Source organism: Suricata suricatta, chromosome 6 (genome assembly GCF_006229205.1).
Source record: "Suricata suricatta isolate VVHF042 chromosome 6, meerkat_22Aug2017_6uvM2_HiC, whole genome shotgun sequence".
In the NCBI taxonomy this organism is placed as follows: Eukaryota; Metazoa; Chordata; class Mammalia; order Carnivora; family Herpestidae; genus Suricata; species Suricata suricatta.
The window spans coordinates 66,048,127-66,071,170 of NC_043705.1; the positions used below are offsets into that span (position 1 = coordinate 66,048,127).

General features: G+C 39.2%; 1 long non-coding RNA gene across 5 annotated transcripts in view; it reads left to right on the top strand.

Annotated features, from left to right (window-relative positions):
* Positions 1–23,044, top strand: part of LOC115294635 — a 108,129-nt gene that overhangs the window by 55,437 nt on the left and 29,648 nt on the right. For 3 of the 5 annotated variants that reach the window (XR_003910012.1, XR_003910015.1, XR_003910014.1), the window contains exons 4-6: positions 2,665–2,753; positions 3,886–3,954; positions 13,100–13,261. This is a non-coding gene — a long non-coding RNA (uncharacterized LOC115294635). Of the gene's footprint in view, positions 1–2,664; positions 2,754–3,885; positions 3,955–4,023; positions 4,092–13,099; positions 13,262–23,044 lie in introns of those variants that run through there. The other 2 variants (XR_003910016.1, XR_003910013.1) reach the window with 2 other exon arrangements.

Consider the following 23,044-nt stretch of genomic DNA (forward strand, 5'->3'; position numbering starts at 1 on the left):
CTTCCCTGTGGGGACCCGGGATTCGCTCAGTCCGTGCAGTGCAGGGGGCGGGATGTGCCGTGGAAATGTGGTCCGTGGTCCCGTTCCCAAAACCAGGTTCGAATTGCTCGCACCCGGCGCAGTCGCCGCTCGGGCCGCTTCCCGCCGCAGAGTGCGCCTCCCCAGCGCAGCCGCTTCTCACAGCCACAGGGGCCTGATTCCCCGGCGGAGATGGCTTAGGGCTGGGGGCTGTTCCTTCTGTCGCGCCACCCCGGTTCGGGATTCCGGCTGCCCAGCAGTTATCTATGGAGTGGGTTTCTGTCTCCACGCGCAGCCAAGCGTTCTGTACCTCATCCCCAGAGACAGTTCTATCTATTATTATTTACTTTTGAGAGACACAGAGAGGCAGCATGAGCAGGGGGCGGTCAGAGAGAAAGGGAGATACAGGATCCAAAGCAGGCTCCAGGCTCTGAGCTGTCAGCACAGAGCCCGATGTGGGGCTCAAACCCACGAACTGTGAGATCATGACTAAGCCAAAGCCAGATGCTTAACCAACTGAGCCACCCAGGCACCCCAAGAACTGCTTTTCTGAAAGGCCTACTTTCACATCTGTGTTGTAAATCTGATCATCAAGTGTTTATTGAAAACTATCATTGACATGTTTCTTTTGTATTAGTTTTTATTTTAGATTCCCAGCATCTGAACCCTTCCCTCTGATAGGGTAATTTTCTACCTTATTAATATTGTTGGGGGCAGCATTTGCCTGTAATTATAAAACTGAAACTGACACTCAATGTATCCAGCCTCCCTTGCAGTTAAGATATGTCTATGTGATCTAGGCTTGCTAATATTTTTGCACCAACCTTGACTTACAGTCAGTAGCTAGTGGTCCAGGAAGTAAGGGGAGAAAATCCTCTCAGCTGGCTGGTGGTTGCCATGGAAGTTTTAGTATCCAGTCTTCAAGGGCAGTTAGGGACAGCAGGGCAATGAGATCCAGTGGAGCTTAGCAAATTCTCTGCTCTACTTAATGGCGGTGGTGTGTTCTCTGGTGTCCAGCATCCAGCAGTCATGGGGCCTTGTCCCCATGAAACTAATTTGGGTTGTGATTCTTGATGTGGACTTGCTTTTTAGAAATTTCTGTTCAGTGTCTAGGCCTGGCTTTCTAATACTACAGTGATCATATATATGAGCTGTCAAGTTGCTCTACATTTTTTAAATTTATATGCAACAAATTCACTCTTCATAGTAGACATTTCTATGGATTTTGATGTATGAAGTATGTACTCACCCCCGCAGTCATGCTATAAAGCAGTTCCATCATGCCTCAGATTCCTCCTAATACTTCTTTGTAGTTACTCCTCATCTACTCCCAAGCCCTAATTTGTCTTCTATTCCTGTAGTTTTCCCTTAGAATAGAATCATAGACTATTACCCATTACCTTTTGACAATATTTCACTATCATATTAATAACCCTTAAAATAAATACGAATACATTTTATTTTCTGCTTATATAGTAATAGCTTAAATTTATTGGGTACTTAATATTTGCTTTCTTCTTTTACTACTAAGTGTTTTATATGAATAAACTCATTTAATCCTCTCCACAGTTCCAATAGGTAGATTCTCTTATTATCCCCATTTTACATGTGAAAAAGCTGAAGCACACAAAGGTTAAGGAACCTTTCCAAGGCCACAGAGTAATAAGTGGCAGAGTCAGGATTCAAACCCGGGAAGCATGGTGCTAGACATAAGTTTTTAACCCCTATCTATACCCTCTTGTAAATCAGATTTGGTTTCCAATATTGGCTACTATGAACTTAAATGACAGGACTGGTGAGCAGAAGGCTCAAACTATACACTCTCACAGATGTTACCATTGGGTTGTAGAGACAGACACTATTGAAATAATCCCATCAATGAATGCATAATTATAAATATAGGTAAGTCGAGGAAAGGATCGTATCCTTTAGAGTCCATCACAAACATACCTGATCTAGACTTGGGGATCATAGAAAGTTTCCCTATAAAAGTGATACTTTAATAGATGTGAATGAGTTACTAGATCAAGACTGTGTGGGAGACTCTGGAACCTGCAAATGGAGCCTTGTAGAGGAAGCTTTAGAAACCAAGGTTCTGAGGCAGAGGGCAAGATGGCTGTTCTGACTGGAGCATGGAGGGTGAGGGGGATCCCCAATACTAGCCAAGGTAGGTGATATTAGAAGTAAGCCGGTGGTCAAACCATGCAGGGTCTTATAGGCCACATCAAATACTGGTGAGGCTTTGTCTCCCTCTAGTTCTAGATAACAATGGAGAGTCTTTACTTTCCCAAGAATGTAAATCAGAGGATAATGTGCATAAAGGACTATGGTTTGTTTTCTCATAGAGCAGGATCATGGTACACTCAGCATTCCTTGCATGTTGCCTGGAAGGTATTCCTCGACCACTTGCCTTACCTAAGGAGGTTTCGTACAATAAATTCGAATCCACTGCTGTGTATTGGAGCACTATAAGGCTGGTTTCTGGTTATTGTTGGGCCTGACATTGCTACAGAATTTCTCCAAACTTCACACCTGTAAACTGCAGGGTGTGCAGTACCTTGTAGTTGGTGTCCTTAAGTGATTGGTAGGTATCTTGATATAAGCACAACAGAGTTAGCAAATAGGTCCAATCTCTTCTTTCTGCAGGTTTCACAGACCCAGATTCTAATGAACCATGGCAGTGTCACAGTGCAGCAGCATTTTACAAATAAAGGGACCTGACACAAAGAAACAAGGTAACTTGGTCAGCGTTGCAAAAATGATCGGAAGAGTTACAACTAATTCTCATGTTTTCTAACTTCCAAACCACTTGACATGTATTTTGACACATATATTTCCCAAACATATTGACAACAATCATTGTTTAAATAGCTTAATTTGATAATGCCGGCTAATGCATTGCTATTTGATAGAAAGTAGATTTAGCTATCTAAGAAACACACGGTTGAATTTCTTCCAGATGTTGCAAGTGTATTTTTAGTAAACTAATTTAAAAATCAGTAACAGAAGGCCTATGATGAACATTTTTTTGGCTTTTTTTTGGTCATTTTACATTTCACTAATATTTTATAACACCTAAATGTAGGGGCATAAATTGATGCTGAGAGGAAAGCTTTATGAACTTATGAGGACCATAAAGCATTCAGAAAATAAGTTAATATTCTGAAGTGCATTAATTAATGCATTTGACTACCCTGACCAGTTAAGCTCCTCAGAGACTTATACCCCAATTTTGAATCCAATTAAAATGGTCTCCATTACTAAATTAACCCATGCACATTCAAATCTTGATATAAAATGACATTGTCTCAAGATACCAATTAATTAATCAAACATGCAAAAATATGTCAAGAAAATTATTAATCTGTCTATTCTGATGTTAGATCTCAAAGGTCTTCAAAATTCTTATATATTAGAAGTATCATATACTATGTCAATTCTTCTTCACTTTATTTCAAAGATAACACTGAAAAAATATTTCACCATATGCTTGTTTTAGATGCAGTGAAAAAATGTTCTTTTTGAAACATATGGTGATGTAATTAGGTGTCTCTGAATACAACAAGGTTGGAAAGAGAAGTGTATGAACAAAATTGAAACCATTTGCTGCTCTGGTGTCATCCCCCACCTTTCCCACCAACATCATTATCTTCTCTGAGTTACCATTATTGTACTAAAGAAAAATTTTAAACATTTGAAGATGAAGAATGTCTGTTGTCACCTACCATAGTTATGGCAGACTGAATTCCTGGACTGCCTTCCCTCTCTCTCACTGTGCACAGCTCTGTGACTCATGTTGTCAGTCCCTCTTGCTGAGGCGTTTTGGCATCAATCCAGCATCATTGACATTTGTGTAATGTTTTGCAGCCGGAGTCTGCTTTTATCTATGGCTTAGCTACCTTTATGCAGCCTCATGGGATTTATCTTCCACTGATGGTGAGAGGCCTTGCATTTCTTTTTCTTCAATAAAAGTGTTTGTTTAAAAATATTTCTTCCTTTTCTAAGGTACTCAATCTCTGAAGAAAGGAAAAGTTTGAAAATGGGCTCTATATGATACAGTGATAAGGACATGGGTTATTTGTTATGAAAAATTCAAATTAAAAAATTCATGTATCAAAATCTGGGAAACAAAACATCATGGTTTCAGCTGGTTTGGGGTGTGATCTTGTCTACTATTTTTTCTTCATTTCCTCATCTTATTAGAATGTACAAACGTTGACCAGTGTATTGAGCAGTAGTATTTGTCACATTTTAAACAAGTTCATGAATATATTTGAAAGTTAACCTTTCATTTTAAAACATCAGTGCCTTATATTTTCTGATAACCAGAGTCTGGATTTTTTTCAACATTTCCTTTCTTATTCTTTAATGTGCCTGACTGGAATGAATAATATGTGTTTATCTTAGGCATATGTTGTTTTCAGCCAAATTCATTGCTAACTGATATGGTAAGTTTCACTAATTCTAAGTCCTATTTTTATATCATTTATAGTGAGTTTTGGTTAACAAGTAAAACTGTTAGCAAACAAATGTGGATTGCGCAGCAATATACATAGAGTATAGATGTTATTGAGAGTGATGACTCGTGGCCATTCAATGGATTATTTGCCTTTCTTTTTTGGTGATACTTTCTGTTGGTGAATATTGAGGAAATGAATCATTTTCTGTAACTCTCTCAGCACACACTTTCTAATCAACTTGTTTTTGTTTTTACCTTACATCAGGAGAAGAGTACCTCCTGAGGTGAAATTCCATAATGAGCCAAATTTTCTTCCCTAGTGCAATGGTTTGCAAACTTAGCATATACCGTAATCACCTGGAGGCTTGTTAAAATACAGATGGCTGGTCCTCATCCCCAGAGTTTTTGGTTCAGTAGGTCAGGAATGGGGCTGCATCATTTGCACATCAAATGAGCTCCCCAGTGATGATAATGTTTTGGCCTGGGAACCACATTTTGAGAACCACTCCTACAGAGCAGCTGGAGTGTGTCCTTTGGTCAGTCATCTCTATGTCCCACAGGAGACAGTGCAATGTTCTACTGTTTGTTGAGAGGCTCCAACCAGCTCTAGGTTGTTTCAATTCTATTTTGCCAAAAAAGTTGGCCACTGAGGTAACTTGTTAACTTAACACTTAACTTTTCTTTTAGAACCTTCCACTGCCAACTGGGTGATGAAAGGTTGTCTGTTCTCTCCATGTGGAGTGGTTGGTAAAAAACAAAACAAAACAAAACACAACACATAGCTCCCCTTTCTTTATAATGCCTGAAGATAGGCACCCAGGTCCTTTTCTCTTATGAGTTTTCAAGTAATCATTTTGGAAAAAAGACTTTAATGAGATAAATACACCAGAGAAGGTTCCAAAGTTTGCAAATTCTCCTACCAGTAATCTCTGGTCTATAGTTCCAAACTTCCTTTCAAAGTGGTCACTGGAAGCCTCAGTGAGATTTTTTTCTTGGGTTTTGTTCTGAAGGATGGAGCTCAGCAAAGGCAAAATTCCCTTCTGATCTAGCCATGTGGTGTCTTTCCTTCATGCAACCTCTTCAAGGAGGAGCAATAGTACCTCCTTGATTTTAGTGGAAAATGGAAATATGTATCTTTGATGACATCTGTGGCTCTGCCTTACTTGAAATTTATTATCCATTTAGTATTATGTCTCAGAAGGGTAATCAGCTCTTTTGTTTTTTGAAATAATGTAACGAGTGGTAAAAATGACTTTAGAGCTAGTCAAATTTGGATTGAGTCTCAGTTTTGTATTTTATTAGCTGTTTGACCTTGCATAGATCACATAAACTGGCTGAGCCTTTGTTTCTTCACTTGTGAATTGGGAACGATAATGGATACCTCGCATAGGCATTTATTTGAGACATATAACTGTACCTTTCTTCTAAATAGACCCTTGGTAAAATTACAGAATCTCAGCTTTGAATGAGACCTCAGGTGAACCTTCTCTTTGTCACTGCTTCAGCTATTTTTTATTGAGTATTTGCTATATGCTGCCCATTGTGCACTCTTTAATCTACAGCATTGTTGATCCTCCAACTAAACACCTATGGGGCAAACTACTCACTGCTGTAGACCAGTCTCTAATACATTTTCAGATTACTTTTTTTAAATAATTTTTTTTTAACAGAGAGAGAGGCAAGAAGAAAGGGAAAGAGAAAAAGAATCCCAGTGAGACTTTACACTATTAGAGCAGAGCCTAATGTGGGGCTTGAACTCATGAACCATGAGATCATGACCTGAGCCAAAACCAACAGTCAGATGCTTAACCGACTGACCACCCAGGAACCCATCACAGATTATTTTAATGGTTAGAAATTTGTTTCATAATTAGTATAATCTACATCTCTATTAACTTCTACCACTGAGCCATTATATATTAGTTTAGAAGGCAACACAAGGCTCATGTTGTTGGTATGTGGCAGTTATTATGAGGTGACTTCCTTTAGAAGTTTGAAACAAAATTTATTCTTTGAGAGTTAAAATTTAAGAACAATACAACAGAGGGTATTTCAGATGTATATATAGCCACTTTAAAAATGTGGTTGGTTCCAGGCCTATAAACTGGACTCTGTCCAAGAGGTTGCAAACTCAACAGCTCCAGAGAGCTAGACAGTTAAAAACAGACAAAAAACATTTCAAGGTCTATAAAAAGTGTAAATTTTATAGCACCATTAATTGGAGTTATAATTTAGCTGGGTGTTAGGTCTAAGTCGTATTGATAGCAGGGATATACTCTCCTCAGGTAAACTAGATTATATTGTGTAGGTAAGCAGATCAGTCCTTGATGATGTTATGGGTTGAAATGTAGCCCCACAAAAATGTTCACATACTTCCCCCTAGGATCCATAAATGTGACTTGTTTTAGAAGTAGAATCTTTGCACATGTGATCAAGTTAAGATGAGGTCATACTGGATTACAATGGGCCCTAATCAAATGATCGATGTCCTTATAAGAAGTGGGAAATTAGGACACAGACACAGAAGAATGCCATGTGATTATAGAGACAGAAATCAGAATGATTTCTAGGAAAATGCAAGGAAGCATCCTCCCCCAGAAATTTCAGAGCATGGTCATGCTGCCACCTTAATTTCTTTTAGCCTCCAGAATTGTGAGACAGTTTCTGTTGCATTAAGTCATCCAAGTTTGTGGTAAATTTGTCTTGGAAACCCTAGGGAACTAATATACTTGGTGTTGGAGGTGGTGCGTATGCCTTTAGAGAATTCAGGAGGAAATGTATTGCAGCTATTATTTGTAGAAAAATTGATATGGAATCACGGCACCTACTTTCTTCCTTGTGCTCATGGGATCAAAGTCCACTGCCCTTCTTTTCAGGGAAAGCAGAAACTGGAGCAGAGAAAAATGACCATTAAAATCAGGCTGAAACTGGAAGCATCAGAGTTCACAGGGCACAAGAAAGGACAGCAGTGTGGGCTTTTCATATTTGGGGATAGATGGAAATTCTTCAGGAGGGGATTTAAGACACTGGACCAGAGCAGAATCCCAAGTTGAGTCTGAGGATTGATGAGAAAGTATATCATTGAAAGTTAGAAAGCAAGATAATGTCCAATTGGGGCACGTCCCAAAAAGTTTTTCTTTATTCCCTCTCTTAATGTTGTTAAGTACACTTTTTTGTTGGATAGAGTGTGTCTACTTGATAAATTCTGAATGCATTTTAGAAAATGTTATTATTCAATTGCTCAAACCCTCTCTAGAGTTCTTTGTGAACTACTACAAAGGTACCTTTTCCTCAGAACACATGAGTCAGATAAATTTCATAATAAATATACAAATATATTAAATCCACATGAAAGTCAATGTTGTCAGGTTATATGTGGTCACTCTATGCTGTGTAATCCATACAGTTTGTATAACTGCCTTGTGGTTTCACCTGGCATGTTTGGATTACAAGAATATCCAGAAAAGAAAGAGGTAGGTCAGCTTACCTGGCAAACAGAAGAGAGTCACTGAGAAAAAGGTTCACTTTGTTTATCCAGTCATTGTTCCAAGGAGTCAGATTTGTGGGTTTATCTGTACTGTGCCATGGTCACATCACAAGAAGTTACTCTGGCATTTTTTAGCATCTGACTCATAGTATAGCTTTTTTATGCTCACCTGCTAATTGTAATTTGACCTCTATGACTTGGACTGACCAGAAAGACTGAGTGGCTGGTTCCCTGTGATTCTTTTTTTACTAACTGCCTTAAGTTTGCCATCGGGTACCAATGTTTTGTTACTCTCTTGTTGAAGGTTGGAATTACTCTCTCTGTCTTTTGACCTGTAGGATTTTGGGGTTGTTGGCAGCATTCATTTCCATGCTGACTGTTGAACAGGCACTGCCCTCACTTCCTTGTTGTGTGGCCCTCTCTATATGGCAGTTCACAACATGGCAGCTTGCATCTTGGAAGACAGCAAGGGAAAGAATCTTCTATCAGAATAGCCCTAATGGGTTTAAATAATGTGGTTGTGTGCATCCCATTATTTTTACTATATTCCTTTGGTTAGAAGCAAGTTTCAGGTCCCACCCACACTCAAGAGGAAGAGATTATATACAAGGGTGTGAATACCAAGAAGCAGGGATCACAGGGCATTTTTAGAATCTTTGTGCCAAAATTTAGTATATAACTGCTCAACTACAGTTTACATTTCCTAGGCTTCCTTGTAGCTAGGGTGACTCTAAGTTTTGGCCAATCGCATGACAGCAGAAATAATGGGTGGGGGTTCTGGAGTCTGTTTTAATAAGGAAGTTCTTTGTCATCCATTCTGCTGTGTCTCACCCTTCCTGCAAGTGACAATGTAAATATAGTGGTGTTGACTCTATCAATGCAGATAAACGTATGTTTCTGGAAGCGGAACCGCATGAAAAGATAGTAACCCTGGATAACCTTGTAAGCAGAGCCACTTCAACAGCCTTGACATGCTCACGTCTGGACTGTTAAATGAGCGTGGGTAATCCTTTTCCCCTAATTACATTTCTAGAGCTTGGCTTAGGGCTCAGTCCACCTGCTTGGTGGTATTTGTCATGGCTATTGGCTCTACCCCCTGGGCCTTTGGTTCTGTCTTCAAAGTCACCCTTGTCTTTTTCTCAAAAAGAAATCCTGAGTTTGCAATGAAGTAGCTTTCTCAGACTGCTTTTTGCCTGTAATATAGTAGAGATTCAAAGTCCTGTTTTTATTTAATATTTGGTATTTGTCATTTTTAGTGCAGATTGGTTGTGTTTCCATCAGAATAACTCTCTTTAAAAAATTACGTATTTGTGTGAATTTAAATGTATCACTTTGGGGGCACCTGCATGGCTCAGTCAGTTAAGCATCTGACTCTTGGTTTTGACTCAGGTCATGATATCATAGTTTGTGAGTTCAAGTCCCGTGTTGGGCTCTGCGCTGACAGCTCGGAGCCTGCTTGGGATCCTCTCTCTCTCTCTCCCTGTCTGCTCCTGCCCTGTTTGGTCTCTATCTCTTTTTCTCTCAAAATAAATAACTAGACATTATAAAATAAATGTATCACTTTATAATCTTATTTCTTTAAGCTAAGCACTTCTCTACCTTGGCCTCATGACACTGCTGTGGGACGACCATCCTTAAGATTTTTAAAAGCCTGTTATTTTACTGAGAAGATCCTTAAAAAGCTTCTGGTTTGATTGGAAGGCTATGTGAGGTACTGCATTAAATCTTTCTAAAATCTTACTAAAGAATTTATCATCATGCCCTGTTTCATTTTTAGACCCTGTTTTTCTGATGGTGCATAGATTTCATTTCCACCCAGAAACAACTTTTTTGTTTATTTATTTTTGAGACAGAGAGCGCAGAAGAGAGAGAGAGAATTCCAAGCAGGCTCTGCTCTATCAGCACAGAGCTTACAGGCAGTGCTCGATCTCACAAACCATGAGATCATGACTTGAGTTGAAATCAAGAATCTAGAAACTTAAATGACTGAGCAACCCAGGTATGCCCCTCCAGCCACTTTTTTTTGAAACTACTTTTAATTTTAGAATCATCTGCTGTCTAGATAGGCTGAGAGTATGAAGTAGTTTCATTTTCAAGCCCAGAAAGTCTTGGCTCCTCTGTTTAACAGTTCGTTCTTTAGCTTAGCTTTCTTTTACATTTTGTCATAGACAGTGGGCGATTTTATTATTCTTCCCGAAAATCTCCTTAGCTAGATCAGGAAAATGACTTAGCTAGGTACATTTCTCATTTTTCACATGACCATGGGCAACAGTGTTGTCATACTTCGGGCCTCTACTTAACAAAGGAGGCTTTTCTTACTGCTTCCAATGACATTTTTCTTACTTTGCCTGAACCCTCGCTGACAGCCTCCAGGAAGCCCTCTAGGCTTCTGTAATGCTTCTGTGGAGGCTCTTTAGGTTTCCACTAACAGTCTCCTCAATTTCATCTCACTTTCTGCTCACAACCTGGTCCTACAGATAATGTTCCATGTCTTAGAATTTTATTATGGCAGTGCCCCACTTCTGGCTATCAGAATCTTTCCTCAGTAGTTACTGTTCTGAAACAGACTACTCGAAGCCTTAATGGTATGAAACAACAATGACCCATTCATTACTATCTGGTGTGGACGGGGCTCAGCGAGGCAGTTCCTATTAGAGATCAGTCTTTTGGTGGCATTCAGATGGTGGCTAAGGCTGAGGTCTCAGCTCAGGCTATTTTTGTGATCTTGTTGGAAAATACAATCCGACACAATAGCTGTAGCAGAGTGGTTTAAATTTTAAATTTTATATAGAAACTTTCACTGGTTAATTGGAACAAACAAAAAAAGAACTTACTGAAACTATGGAGTGTAAAATATAGCGCTGATGGAATGTCAGGAAAATGACTCAGAAAATGACTCAAAAGGCCAGTGGAAGGTAATGGCAATGTTGTACTGGTTGAAGGATAGAAGAGGAGTAGGACATAGTCATTAGAGCAAAAGAATCTACTTTGTTTCTCAAGTTGAAATATGGAGAATGTGGGAATATGGAATATTGGGAGAATATGCCTATAGAGGGGAGGGTGTGGTGTGTATTAGTAACATCATGATTTCCTCTTTTACACTTTGATTTTGCTTCTCCTTACATTGTAGTAACCACTCTACTATCTCCCACTGTTAAAAGCTGCTCATCCTTCAAGAGTTGCCTTAAAAGCTAGTATTCCGTATGCTTTGCTGGGTTTGCCAATTAGAATTGATTTCCACCTCTTCTAACTCATACTGCACATTCCCTCTCTCTTATGAAAATTACTGTACAATGTTTAGCATTAAACTATGTGTTAACCTGCCTTGTCAACCTAACAAGGTATAACTCCTTGAGGGCAATGGCTTTGGCTTAGATTTCTGTATATCCTTAGAGTATCTCAAAGCAAAAGATGCTCATATTTGTTGAATCAATAAGGTCAAAGTTAAAGATTCTGCAAGTAACTTAGCGGTAAGTTCTGCATGAATATTTCCTTTTCATTGCTTTAAAAACCCAAACAAATAAGCCTCTTCCCTCAGCATATCATTAATTAAATAAAAACTTTCAGAAGATAAAACATATGCTGAAGCTTTATCTTATTTTTTAAAAAATACTTTAGTTTGAGATTAATGATTGGCATTATATCAGAATATCGAATAAAACAAAAAACTCTCCAAATAATTTCCTGATCTATAATTTTAACCAATGACTTAAAGTGATTTTTGTTTTATTATTAGGTAAATGATTTCAAAGCATTACAAATAGCTTTGCTGTTAGATTAGATCAATTTTTTTCGTTTTTCTTAAAATTTCTTAAAAGTGTTATTATTTTTGAGAGAGACAGAAGGTAAATAGGTGAGGGACAGAGAGAGGGAGAGACACAGAATCTGAAGCAGGCTCCAGGCTCTAAGCTGTCTGCACAGAGCCTGATGCGGGGCTCGAACCCATGAACCATGAGATCATGACGTGAGCTGAGGTTGGATGCTTAACTGAATGAGCCACCCAGGCACCTCTCAGTTTTTTTAAATTTAAATATGGAACTGCTTATAATTTTTAAATTGTTATTATAGTTGGGAACCTTTATTTTTCCTTTTATGCTGCTATTTTAATGTTCTGCCAAGAGAGAAAAGTGGACATGTGCAAAATAAGATTTCAACCAAATAAAAGTATATGTACAATGAAAACTTAGAAATTTGAATAAAATTTATTTACGAGTATGGTAGCCAGCCTTCAAGATGTCCCTCAAGGGTTGTTACCTTTGATATTCAGGACCCTGTGTAGTCCCCTTCTCGGTTTGGTTTGTCTGACAGATAGACTGGTGGAAGGGCCAGCATTGTGACTTTTATGGCTAGGGTGTAAAAGACAGAGCCCCTCCTGCCGTGTTCTCTTGGATCAGCTACTCTGGGCAAAGTCAACTGCCATGTCATGAGGCCATTTAAGAACTTTCTAGAGAGTTCCACATTGAAAAGATTGATAGCCTCTTGCCAAAAAGAGTCAGTGACAACTTGCCAGTCACCTGCATGAGCCATCTTGGAAGTGGGTCCATTAGCCACAGTCAAACTTAGGACAAATGCAGTTCTGGCCCCTGAATTGTAACCTCATGAGAAACTCTGAGCCATAACTACCCAGCAAATCCACTCTTAATTTCCTGACCCAAAGAAATCTCAAGACAATAAACTATTATTGTCATTTTAAGCCTTTAAGTTTGGGGGCAATTTGTTGCACAGCAATAGATAACTAATAAGGGGTATTTGTTAAACTTACAATATGCAAACATAAGGCAAGTAACGGTGAAGAGGATAAGGACATATAAAGATTTCTTTAATTAGATAACCACAGAGCTCACAGTGCAGATATTTTTCCAGTAAGTAGTATAGTTTGTCAAGAACTAAGTAGAAAATGTGTTGGACGTAGATTTGGCAAGAAAATTATTGTTTTTTGCTATATGATGATTTGAAGATGGGTACCATACTGTACATATGTTCAGCTGTGACAGCTAAAGTTATTTCTCCATTAGAGACTTTTGCAACAGGTTCTACCAATATCCATTAAGTATATGGCCATATTGATAAAAATCATGTTTATTTGTAGATAAAAATATTTCAGTAAAAATATCTTTTTATTTTTGAAAATTTAGCATCACAGCAAATGATGCCTGGGTTTTGTGACTTTGCTAGATGCCTGTCCATATGGGGAGCTAAGCCTGCATACATGCGGTAATGCATGCATCACCACATACTCACTAATGAAGCAAGGTAAAGAAATAGAAAAGCTTTTCATTCCCTCAACATGCAGCTGGTGTGTGATACCAGATGTAAAATCATTGCTGTTCTTGCCAAGTTCTCAGGATCATGGCATGATTTACTTCAATTTAGGCAATCAAGAATATGTTGATTTTTTAAAAAAAATAGTCAAATTCAAGGAGAATGATTAGTAGGTGAATAGGGTTGTTTCTTTTAAAATAAACTATTGGCTGTGTATTAAATATGAAATTCACGTTTCTGTCTTTCACTCCTTTGTAGGTTATTGTGGTGTTCTTCTGAAGAAACAGTTACTGACTCTACTTTCTTTTTTTTTTTTTTTAATTTTTTTAATGTTTTATTTATTTTTGATACAAAGAGAGATAGAGCATGAGAGGGGGAAGGGCAGAGAGAGAAGGGGACACAGAACCAGAAGCAGGCTCTGGGCCCTGAGCTAGCTGTCAGCACAGAGCCTGACGTGGGGTTTGAACCCACGAACATGAGATCTGACCTGAGCCGAAGTCAGAGGCTAAACCGACTGAGCTACCCAGGCGCCCCGACTCTACTTTCTAATCCCTCAATTCCTTCAGAATTACTTTGTAATGTGGCAGATAAATTCACTAAAACTGTAGCTGAAAAAAATGTTACTTTGAAACCAATGTTATACATGCCTAGCCAAAACGGACAGTAAATGGCCTGTCTTCTTTGAACAGTGTCAAGCATTTCCTGTGATACTTTATAATTTATGATATTAGAATTGAGTACAACAGAGACCAAGCTGCAAGGTTTCTTCCAGAGGGATCGTTGCCACCATCTGCAGTATCAGGACAAAAAGCCTCACAAAGTTTGGAGATTTTTTTTTCCCCTCAGAGGAAACTTTTTATCTGGCGGTAGAAACTGCAGGGAGCATTCTGGGTGACTTGTCACCATCAGGGGCAGTTGTGACCCAGAACTAATGGAAAAGGGAACTTACTTTTATTAAGCTTCTCCCACATGCCAGGCACTCCAGTATCTTACTTGATTCTCAATCTCCAAACTTTGTGAGGCTTCTTGTCCTGATACTGCAGAGCATTTGTAATCATGGAGCACTTCTCATAAATCACTTGCACTTTGTACAAAGGTGTAATCTTACTGGATTCTTACACTAACTCGAAGAAGTAGGGCCATTTTTCACTTTTATGCACGAGGAATCTTATGCACACACGTGTTAAATAAGGCCTATGGTCGTACAGTTGTTGGACTGGTCTTTTAGTACAGGTCATGTTATTCTAGAAGTTGCCTGTTTAATCCTACCTCACATGGCTTCCGTTATGAGAGTGCAGACATAGGACCTTCATGGAGCTTATTCTATATTCATCATTCAAAATAAATCATTCTTCAAGGAAGGAGTGGAGGGAGGGCCAAACAGGGGCCAGAAAGGCTTTCCCAACACAGAACAACACTGCTAGCCCAAGAGGTCCTTTGTGAAAGTCAGAAAAAGATAAATCTTCTTCCAGTAAGTTTTCAATTAAAAAGCTTTCTGCAAGAAAATTTTCCATAAAAAATACAAAAATTTACAATTGTGATATGGGTGACACATCCTGGAGTTGTGCGGCATATAACTGTCATTACCATCTGTGACAGCTTTGTCCCCTAATACCCTGTTGTGGGCCGAATCATATCCTTGCATAATTTATACTTTGAAATCCTAAGTCCCAGTACCTCAGAGTATAATGGTATTTAGAGAGAAGGTTTCTAAGGAGGCGATTAAGTTAAGATGAGGGTGTTTGGGTGGGGCCTAATCCACCCTGCCCAGTGTCCTCATAAAAAGAGGCAGTGACATGAGGGGTAGCAGGAATGGAAGGAAAACCATGTGAAGAGGCAGCAACAAATCATCCATCTGCAAGCCAATGAGAGATGCCTCAGAGGAAAGCAGTCCTGCCAACATCTTGATCTTGGAATTCCAGCATTCTGGAACTATGAGAAAATAAAATCTGTTGTTTAAGGTGCCCAGTTTGTGGTATTTTGCTATGACAGCAATATGCACCTCTAACAATTTCAACTTTCAAAGTTAAAACATGGGTACATATAGTCCATGATGGGCATTCATGATGCAACACACACACACACACACACACACACACACACACCCAGGGCAAGAGTGGGAGGTAGGGAAGGAGGGGCAGGAAGGAGAGAGGTATGAGAGAAACCTCCTTACATGGTATAAAAATCTCAGCATCTTAACAGCTTGATGCTTCTAATTCCACACCCTGGACTCTTTTTTTATAATTTTTTTAAAAATTTGTAATAGTTTATTGTCAAATTGGTTTCCATATAACACCCAGTGCCTATCCACACAAGTGCCCCTCTCCATGACCACCACCCCCTTCCCTTCTTCTCCCTCCCTCTTCAGTCCTCAGTTCATTTTCAGTATTCAATAGTCTCTCATGATTTGTGTCCCTCGCCCTCCCCAGCTCTCTTTCCCCCTTCCCCTCCCTATGGTCCTCTGTTAGGTTTCTCTTGTTAGACCTATGAGTGCAAACATATGGTATCTGTCCTTCTCCGCCTGACTTATTTCACTCAGCATGACACCCTCGAGGTCCATCCATTTTGCTACAAATGGCCAGATTTATTTCTCATTGCCATGTAGTACTTCATTGTATGGGTGTGTGATGTATATATATATCATATCTTCTTGATCCATTTATCGGGTGATGGACATTTAGGCTCTTTCCATGATTTGGCTATTGTAGAAAGTGCTGCTATAAACATTGGGGTACATGTGCCCCTATGCAGCAGCATTTCTGTATCCCTTGGGTAAATCCCTAGTAGTGCTATTGCTGGGTCATAGGGGACATCTATTGATAGTTTTTTGAGGAACCTCCATACTGTTTTCCAAAGTGGCTGTACCAGTTTATATCCCCACCAACAGTGTAGGAGGTGCCTGTCTCTCCACAACCTCATCAGCATCTATAGTCTCTTGATGTGTTCATTTTAGCCACTCTGACTGGCATGAGGTGGTATCTCAATGTGGTTTTGATTTGTATTTCCCTGATGATGAGTAATGCTGAGCATCATTTCATGTGCCTGTAGGCCATCTGGATGTCCTCTTTGGAGAAGTGTCTGTTTATGTCTTCTGCCCATTTCTTCACTGGATTATTCGTTTTTTGGGTATGGAGTTTAGTGAGTTCCTTATAAATTTTAGATACTAGCCCTTTATCTGATATGTCATTTGCCACTATCTTTTCCCATTCTGTCAGTTGCCTGCTCATTTTCTTGATTGTTTCCTTTCCAGTGCAGAAGTTTTTTTTTTTATCTTGATGAGGTCCCAGTAGTTCATTTTTGTTCTTGATTCCCTTGCCTCTGGAGATGTGTCCAGGAGGAAATTGCTGTGATTGAGGTTTAGGAGGCTATTTCCTTCTTTCTCCTCTGGGGTTTTTATGGTTTCCTGTCTCACATTCAGGTCCTTCCTCCCTTTGGAGTTTATTTTTGTGTATGGTGTAAGAAAGTGGCCTAATTTCATTCTTCTACATGTTGCTGTCCAGCTCTCCCAATACCACCTGTTGAAGAGACTGTCTTTTTTCCACTGGATACTCTTTCCTGTTTTGTCAAAGATTAACTGGCCATACACTTGTGGGTCCAGCTCTGGGTTTTCTATTCTATTCCATTGGTCTATGTGTCTGTTTTTGTGCCAATACCGTACTGTCTTGATGATGACAGCTTTGTAGTAGAGGCTAAAGTCTGGGATTGTGATGCCTCCTGTTTTGGTTTTCTTCTTCAATATTACTTTGGCTCTTCATGATCTTTTGTGGTTCCATATGAATTTTAAGATAGTTTGTTCTAGCTTTGAGAAGAATGCAGGTGCAACTTTGTTGTGGATTGCGTTGAATGTGTAGATTGCTTTGGGTAATGAAGATTTTTCACGATGTTTATTCTTCCAATCCATGAGCATGGAATGTTTTTCCATTTCTTGGTGTCTTCAATTTCCTTCATAAGTCTTCTGTAGTTTTCAGCATATAGGTCTTTTACATCCTTGGTTAGGTTTATTCCTAGGTATTTTATGATTTTTCGTGCAATTGTGAATGGGACCTGTTTTTTGATTTCTCTTTCTGTTGCTTCATTTTTGGTGTATAAGAATGCAACTGATTTCTGTACATTGATTTTGTACCCTGAAACTACTGAATTCACTGATTAGTTCTTGAAGGCTTCTGGTGGAATTGATCGGGTTTTCCATGTAGAGCATTATGTCATCTGCGAAAAGTGAAAGTTTGACTTCTTCTTTGCCGATTCTGATGCCTTTTATTTCCTTTTGTTGTCTGATTGCTGATGCTAGGACTTACAACACTATGTTAAACAACAATGGTGAGAGTGGACATCCCTGTTGTGTCCCTGATTTCAGGGGGAAAGCTCTCAGTTTTTCCCCATTGAGGATAACATTGGCTGTGGGCTTCATAAATGGCTTTTATGATGTTTAAGTAAGTTCCTTCTATCTCGAAGGTTTTTATTAAGAAGGGATGTTGTACTTTGTCAAATGCTTTTTCTGCATCTATCGACAGGATCATATGGTTTTTATCTTTCCTTTTGTTAATGTGATGGGTCGCATTGATGGATTTGCAAATATTGAACCAGCCTTGTAACCCAGGAATGAATCCCACTTGATCAAGATGGATAATTCTTTTTATATGCTGTTGATTTTGATTTGCTAGTATCTTGTTGAGTATTTTTGCATCAATATTCATGAAGGATATTGGTCTGTAGTTCTCTTTTTTTGGGGTCTCTGTCTGGCTTAGGAATCAAAGTGATATGTGCTTTGTGGAATGAGTCTGGAAGTCTTCCTTCCATTTATATTTTTTGGAATAACTTGAGAAGAATTGGTGTTAACTCTACTTTAAATGTCTGGTAGAATTCCCTTGGGAATCCATCCAGCCCCAGGCTTTTACTCATTGGGAGATTTTTGATAACTGATTTGATTTCTTCACTAGTTATGGGTTTGTTAATACTTTCTATCTGTTTTTGTTTGAATTTTGGTAGTGCATGTGCATTTAGGAATTTGTCCATTTCTTCTAGATTGTCCAATTTGTTGGCATATAATTTTTCATAGTAATCTCTGGTGGTTGCTTGTATTTCTGAGGGATCTGTTGTAATCCATTTTCCTTCATGATTTTGTCTATTTGAGTGTTCTCTCTTTTCTTTCTGAGAGGCCTAGCTAGAGGTTTATCAATTTTGTTTATTTTTTTTAAAAATCAACTCTTGGATTCATTGATCTGTTCAGTTGTTTTTGTGGATTCTATCTTGTTTAATTCTTCCCTGATCTTTATTATTTTTCTTCTTTTGCTGGGTTTGGGGTGCTCTTGCTGCTCCCTTTCTAGTTTCCTTAGGTGCTCTGTTAGGTTTTGAGTTTGCGCTTTTTCTAGTTTGTTGAAATAGGCCTGGATTGCAATGAACTTTCCTCTTAGGACTGCCATTGCTGCGTCCCAGAGAGTTTGGATTGTTGCATATTCATTTTCATTTGTTTCCATATATTTTTAAATTTTCTCTATAATTGCCTGGTTGCCCAATCATTCTTCAGTAGGGTAGTTTTTAACCTCCACATTTTTGGAGGTTTTCCAGAGTTCTTCCTGTGGTTGATTTCAAGTTTCATAGCATTGTGATCTGAAAGTGTGCAGGGTATGATCTCAATTCTTTTGTATTAATGGAGGGCTGCTTTATGCCCCAGTATGTGATATGTCTTGGATAATGTGCCATGTGTACTCGAGAAGAAAGTGAATTCCCTAGCATCAGGATGCAGAGTTCTAAATATATCTATCAATTCCATCTGCTCCAGTGTGCCATTCAGGTCCATTATTTCTTTAGTGATTTTTTTGTCTGGTTGACCGATCCATTGTTGTAAGTGGGATATTAAAGTCCCCTGCAGTTAGCAAATTCTTATCAATAAGATTACTTCTGTTTGTAATTAGTTGTTTTATGTATTTGGAAACTCCCGAATTCAGCGCATAAACGTTTATAATTGTTAGCTCTTCCTAATGGAGAGACTCTGTAATTATTAAATAATGTCCTTCTTCATCTTTTGTTACTGCCTTTATTTTAAAGTCCAGTTTGTCTGATATAAGTATGGCTACTCTGGCTTCCTTTTGGCGTCCAGTTGCATGGTAGATATTTCTCCATCCCCTTACTTTCAATCTGAAGGTGTCTTCAGGTCTAAGGTGAGTCTCTTGTAGACATCAAATAGTTGGATTTTTTTTTTTTAATCCATTCTGCTATCCTGTGTCATTTGGTTGGAGCATTCAGTCCATTTACATTCAGTGTTATTACTGAAAAATGTGGGTTTAGATTCATTGTGTTCCCTGTAGAGTGCATGTTTGTAGTGATGTCTCTGGTACCTTACATTCCTTGCTACATTTTCCTCATTGAATCCCTCTTAGGATTTCTTGTAGGGCTGGTTTGGTGGTGATGAATTCTCTCAATTTTTGTCTATTTGGGAAAACCTTTATCTCTCCTTCTATTTTGAATGACAGGCTTGCTGGATAAAGAATTCTTGGTTGCATATTCTTCTTTTCACCACATTAAAGATTTCCTTCCATTCCTTCCTGGCCTACCAAGTTTCAGTAGATAGGCCTGTAACCCCTCTGATAGGTTTCCATTTGTATGTTCGGGCCCTTTTATCCCTAGCTGCTTTCAGAATTCTCTCTTTATCTTTATATTTTGCCAGTTTCACTATGATATGTCATGCTGAAGGTCAATTCAAGTTACATCTTAAGGGGGTTCTTTGTGCTTCTTGAACTTCAATGTCTATCTCTTACCCCAGATTCGGGAAATTCTCAGTTATAATCTGATCTAGCACTCCTTAGGACCTTTTTCTCTTTCTTCTTCTTCTTCAGGAATTCCTATGACATGGATATTGTTTCATTTGATTGTATCACTCAGGTCTCGAATTCTCATTTCCTGCTCCTGGACCAGTTTCTCTCTTTGTCTCAGCTTCCTCTTTTGCTATAACTGTGTCTACTAATTCACCTATTCTCCTCTCTGCTTCTTCAGTCCATGCAGTGGTAGCCTCCATTTTATTATTCACCTCATTTATAGCCTTTTTAAACTTGTCACAGGTATTTTGATGGTCCCTAGTCTGTGTATCAATAGCTTCTCTGATGGTTTTTTCAAGCCCAGCGATTAATTTTATGACAGTTGTTCGAAATTCTTGTTCAGTTAAGTTGTTTATGTCTGTTTTGAGCAGTTCTGTAGCAGTGATTTCTTCCTGGAGTTTCTTTAGAGGAGAGTTCTTTCGCTTCATCATTTTGGCTAGCTTTCTGTCTCTTGTCAGTTTTAAAAGCTCTTTTGCACTGTGCATCTATTCGTATTGCTCTATTGAAGGAGGCTCTTTGTCTAGGGTCTGTCATTTCAGGAGATGTTCCTTTAATGGTGTCTCTTGGTTTCTCTTGTTATGCCTCTGATAATTTATTTCCCTACTCAGCGATATTTGGGACTTTCCACTATGTGTGCTTTGGATTGTTTCTTGAGGTAGCCCTGAAAAGGAAAACAGACAGACAAACAGAAAGAGAACACAAGCTCACAGATGTACTAACAGAACAAGTAAAGAAGCAAACCAAAAGGGGAAAGAAGAAAAGGAACAGGAAAGAAAAGAGAGGGGGAAAAAAAAAGCAAAAAAAAAAAAAAAAAAAAAAAAAAAAAAAAAAAAAAAAAGCAGGGGACGTGGGACAGGGACAGCCAGAGATGAAGGACAGTCTGGGGGCTTAAAACTTGTGGAGGGGGCAGACAAGGATGAGATAAAGGATAAACCATCTGGGTCGTAAAAGTTGATCTAAGTACAGCTGTGCCTAAATATTGGTCTTTCCCAGACTCCAGGGGGGGAAAGGGAGAAAAGAAGGAAATAGGAAAATAGAAAAAGAAAACAGGGGAAGAAATTAACAAGTAAAAATTTAAGAAAAAAACAAAAGTAATAAGCAAAAACACAGCAGCTCTCCAGCATGGATGGGCGTGGCTTCATATAGGTAATTCCGGTCTCAGGGGCTGCTCTCTGAGGCCCCGCCTTAGTGGATGCAGGGAGAAGCATGACGGCACCCCAAGCCCCCCTCAGACCATGCGTTGCCAGCCACTCTCTTGAGTCCAATCTCCTTGTGCCTTGGGCAGGTCTAATTGTTTTGTTTTTTTAAGTTCTGCCCAGTTTCTAAGTCCTTGCCCATGCACTCAATATTGCCACCATAGTTAAAATCTCTTGCAGGTAGGTGGCTTTCTGGCCGGGATTGAGTAGGGGGATTGTGAAGTCAATTTTTTCCCCTGGTTCCACCTGAAGTCGGCAAGCTGCAGGGCCCAAGGGGGAACAAGATTGCTGAGGGGGACGGATTTCTCTCTCTGGGCTCAGTGGCTTTCAGTCCTGGGCAAGGTCTCCCCTCTCCAGATTTAATGCTATGAGTGATTCAGTCTCCACTTCTTTTTCCCCTGGTTTCTCTGCTGCCTTGCCCGGCGGTGCCTTGCACGGCTCCGAAGGTCTGTCTGCCTCTGGACTCACAGCCACCCTGCCTGCGCGGCTCTCCATGGAACTGTGTGTCTCTGGACACATGGCTCTCTGCGGACCCAGCGCCAAGCCTCTGGGCGTTTTGCCTCCCATTGGGCCAGCGCTCCCTCCCCCAAAGTCTCCGGTCCCAGTTCACACTTACTCACTCAGCCATCCATGAGAATGCTGTCTATAAGGGGTCTGTGCGCACACCTCGGTTCTTGGAGATCAGAAAGCTGTGGCTTTTACTTCTCAGTTTGATAATTGTGGGCTGATTGAGGTAATGGGGCTCCTTACTTCTCCGTCATCTTGCCCCATCCCACACTCTGTAATCTTTACCTGGTACCTTTGTAGCATCAATTACCTTATTATGAAATATTTCCATGAAATCAGTTGAATAATCTTTTTCCACTGTGTTCTGTGCTCCATGAGATGAGACCTTCCTTAGGTCCTCAGTATTGAAATTGTGAATGGCTGATAATAAGTAACCAATAAGTATTTGTTGGGTGAATGAATGGAGGAAGGAAGGAGTGTATGCGTTATCTTATGAATGTTTTTAGACAGAATATTACCTGATAAACCATGATACATGCATCCAAGAAAAATATAAGTATAATAATTATGCAGAATAACAACGTATTTTTCCAGTTAAAATGACTAAAGTGTACCCAGAAGTAAAACATGGGGTTCATTAGAGTACTTTGCTTAAAGGATTTATTTTTATTTGATGACATACAAACCTGATGTCTGGACCATTTTCTGTCATTAGAAGTCTCATGCCTTTTTTTTAATGTGCCAGGTTCAATATGCCAGCCAAATTCTAGCAATTATGCGTTTCCTTCATAGAATTCCCGAAGAACGTGGATTTGGAAGGTAATTGTTTTCTTTCCCCTGTTAGCTATTATGGCCATTTATTGAATCAGCAGTGTGTAATGCAGCTAGTGGAAAGTGTCAACTTGGGCCACAGCCATAGTTATGTTCTTTGGATCAACAACCATCACAAGTTAGTGAAATACTTATTTGATATAGGAGAGTTTGAACTCAAGGGTGGACTGGCTTGATGGTTAAAATGATTAAGAATAAAGAAGAGGGGACACTTGTAATTCCAATACAACCCCTTTAGCTGGTCTTTTCCAACTCCTATTTATTCATGTTCCAGTACTAAGAATTTTACATGTATTAAATCACTTATTTTAATTGTTACCCATCTCTGTAATTGTTGGTACAATTATTGGCCCAGTGTTTTAGGTGAAGTAACTAACTCTGGCTGAGTGAGCATAAGCAATTTGCTCAAGGCGACCCAGCTATCACTACAATCCAGACTTTTCCTTTTTTGTGTATTGGTTACAAAAATACT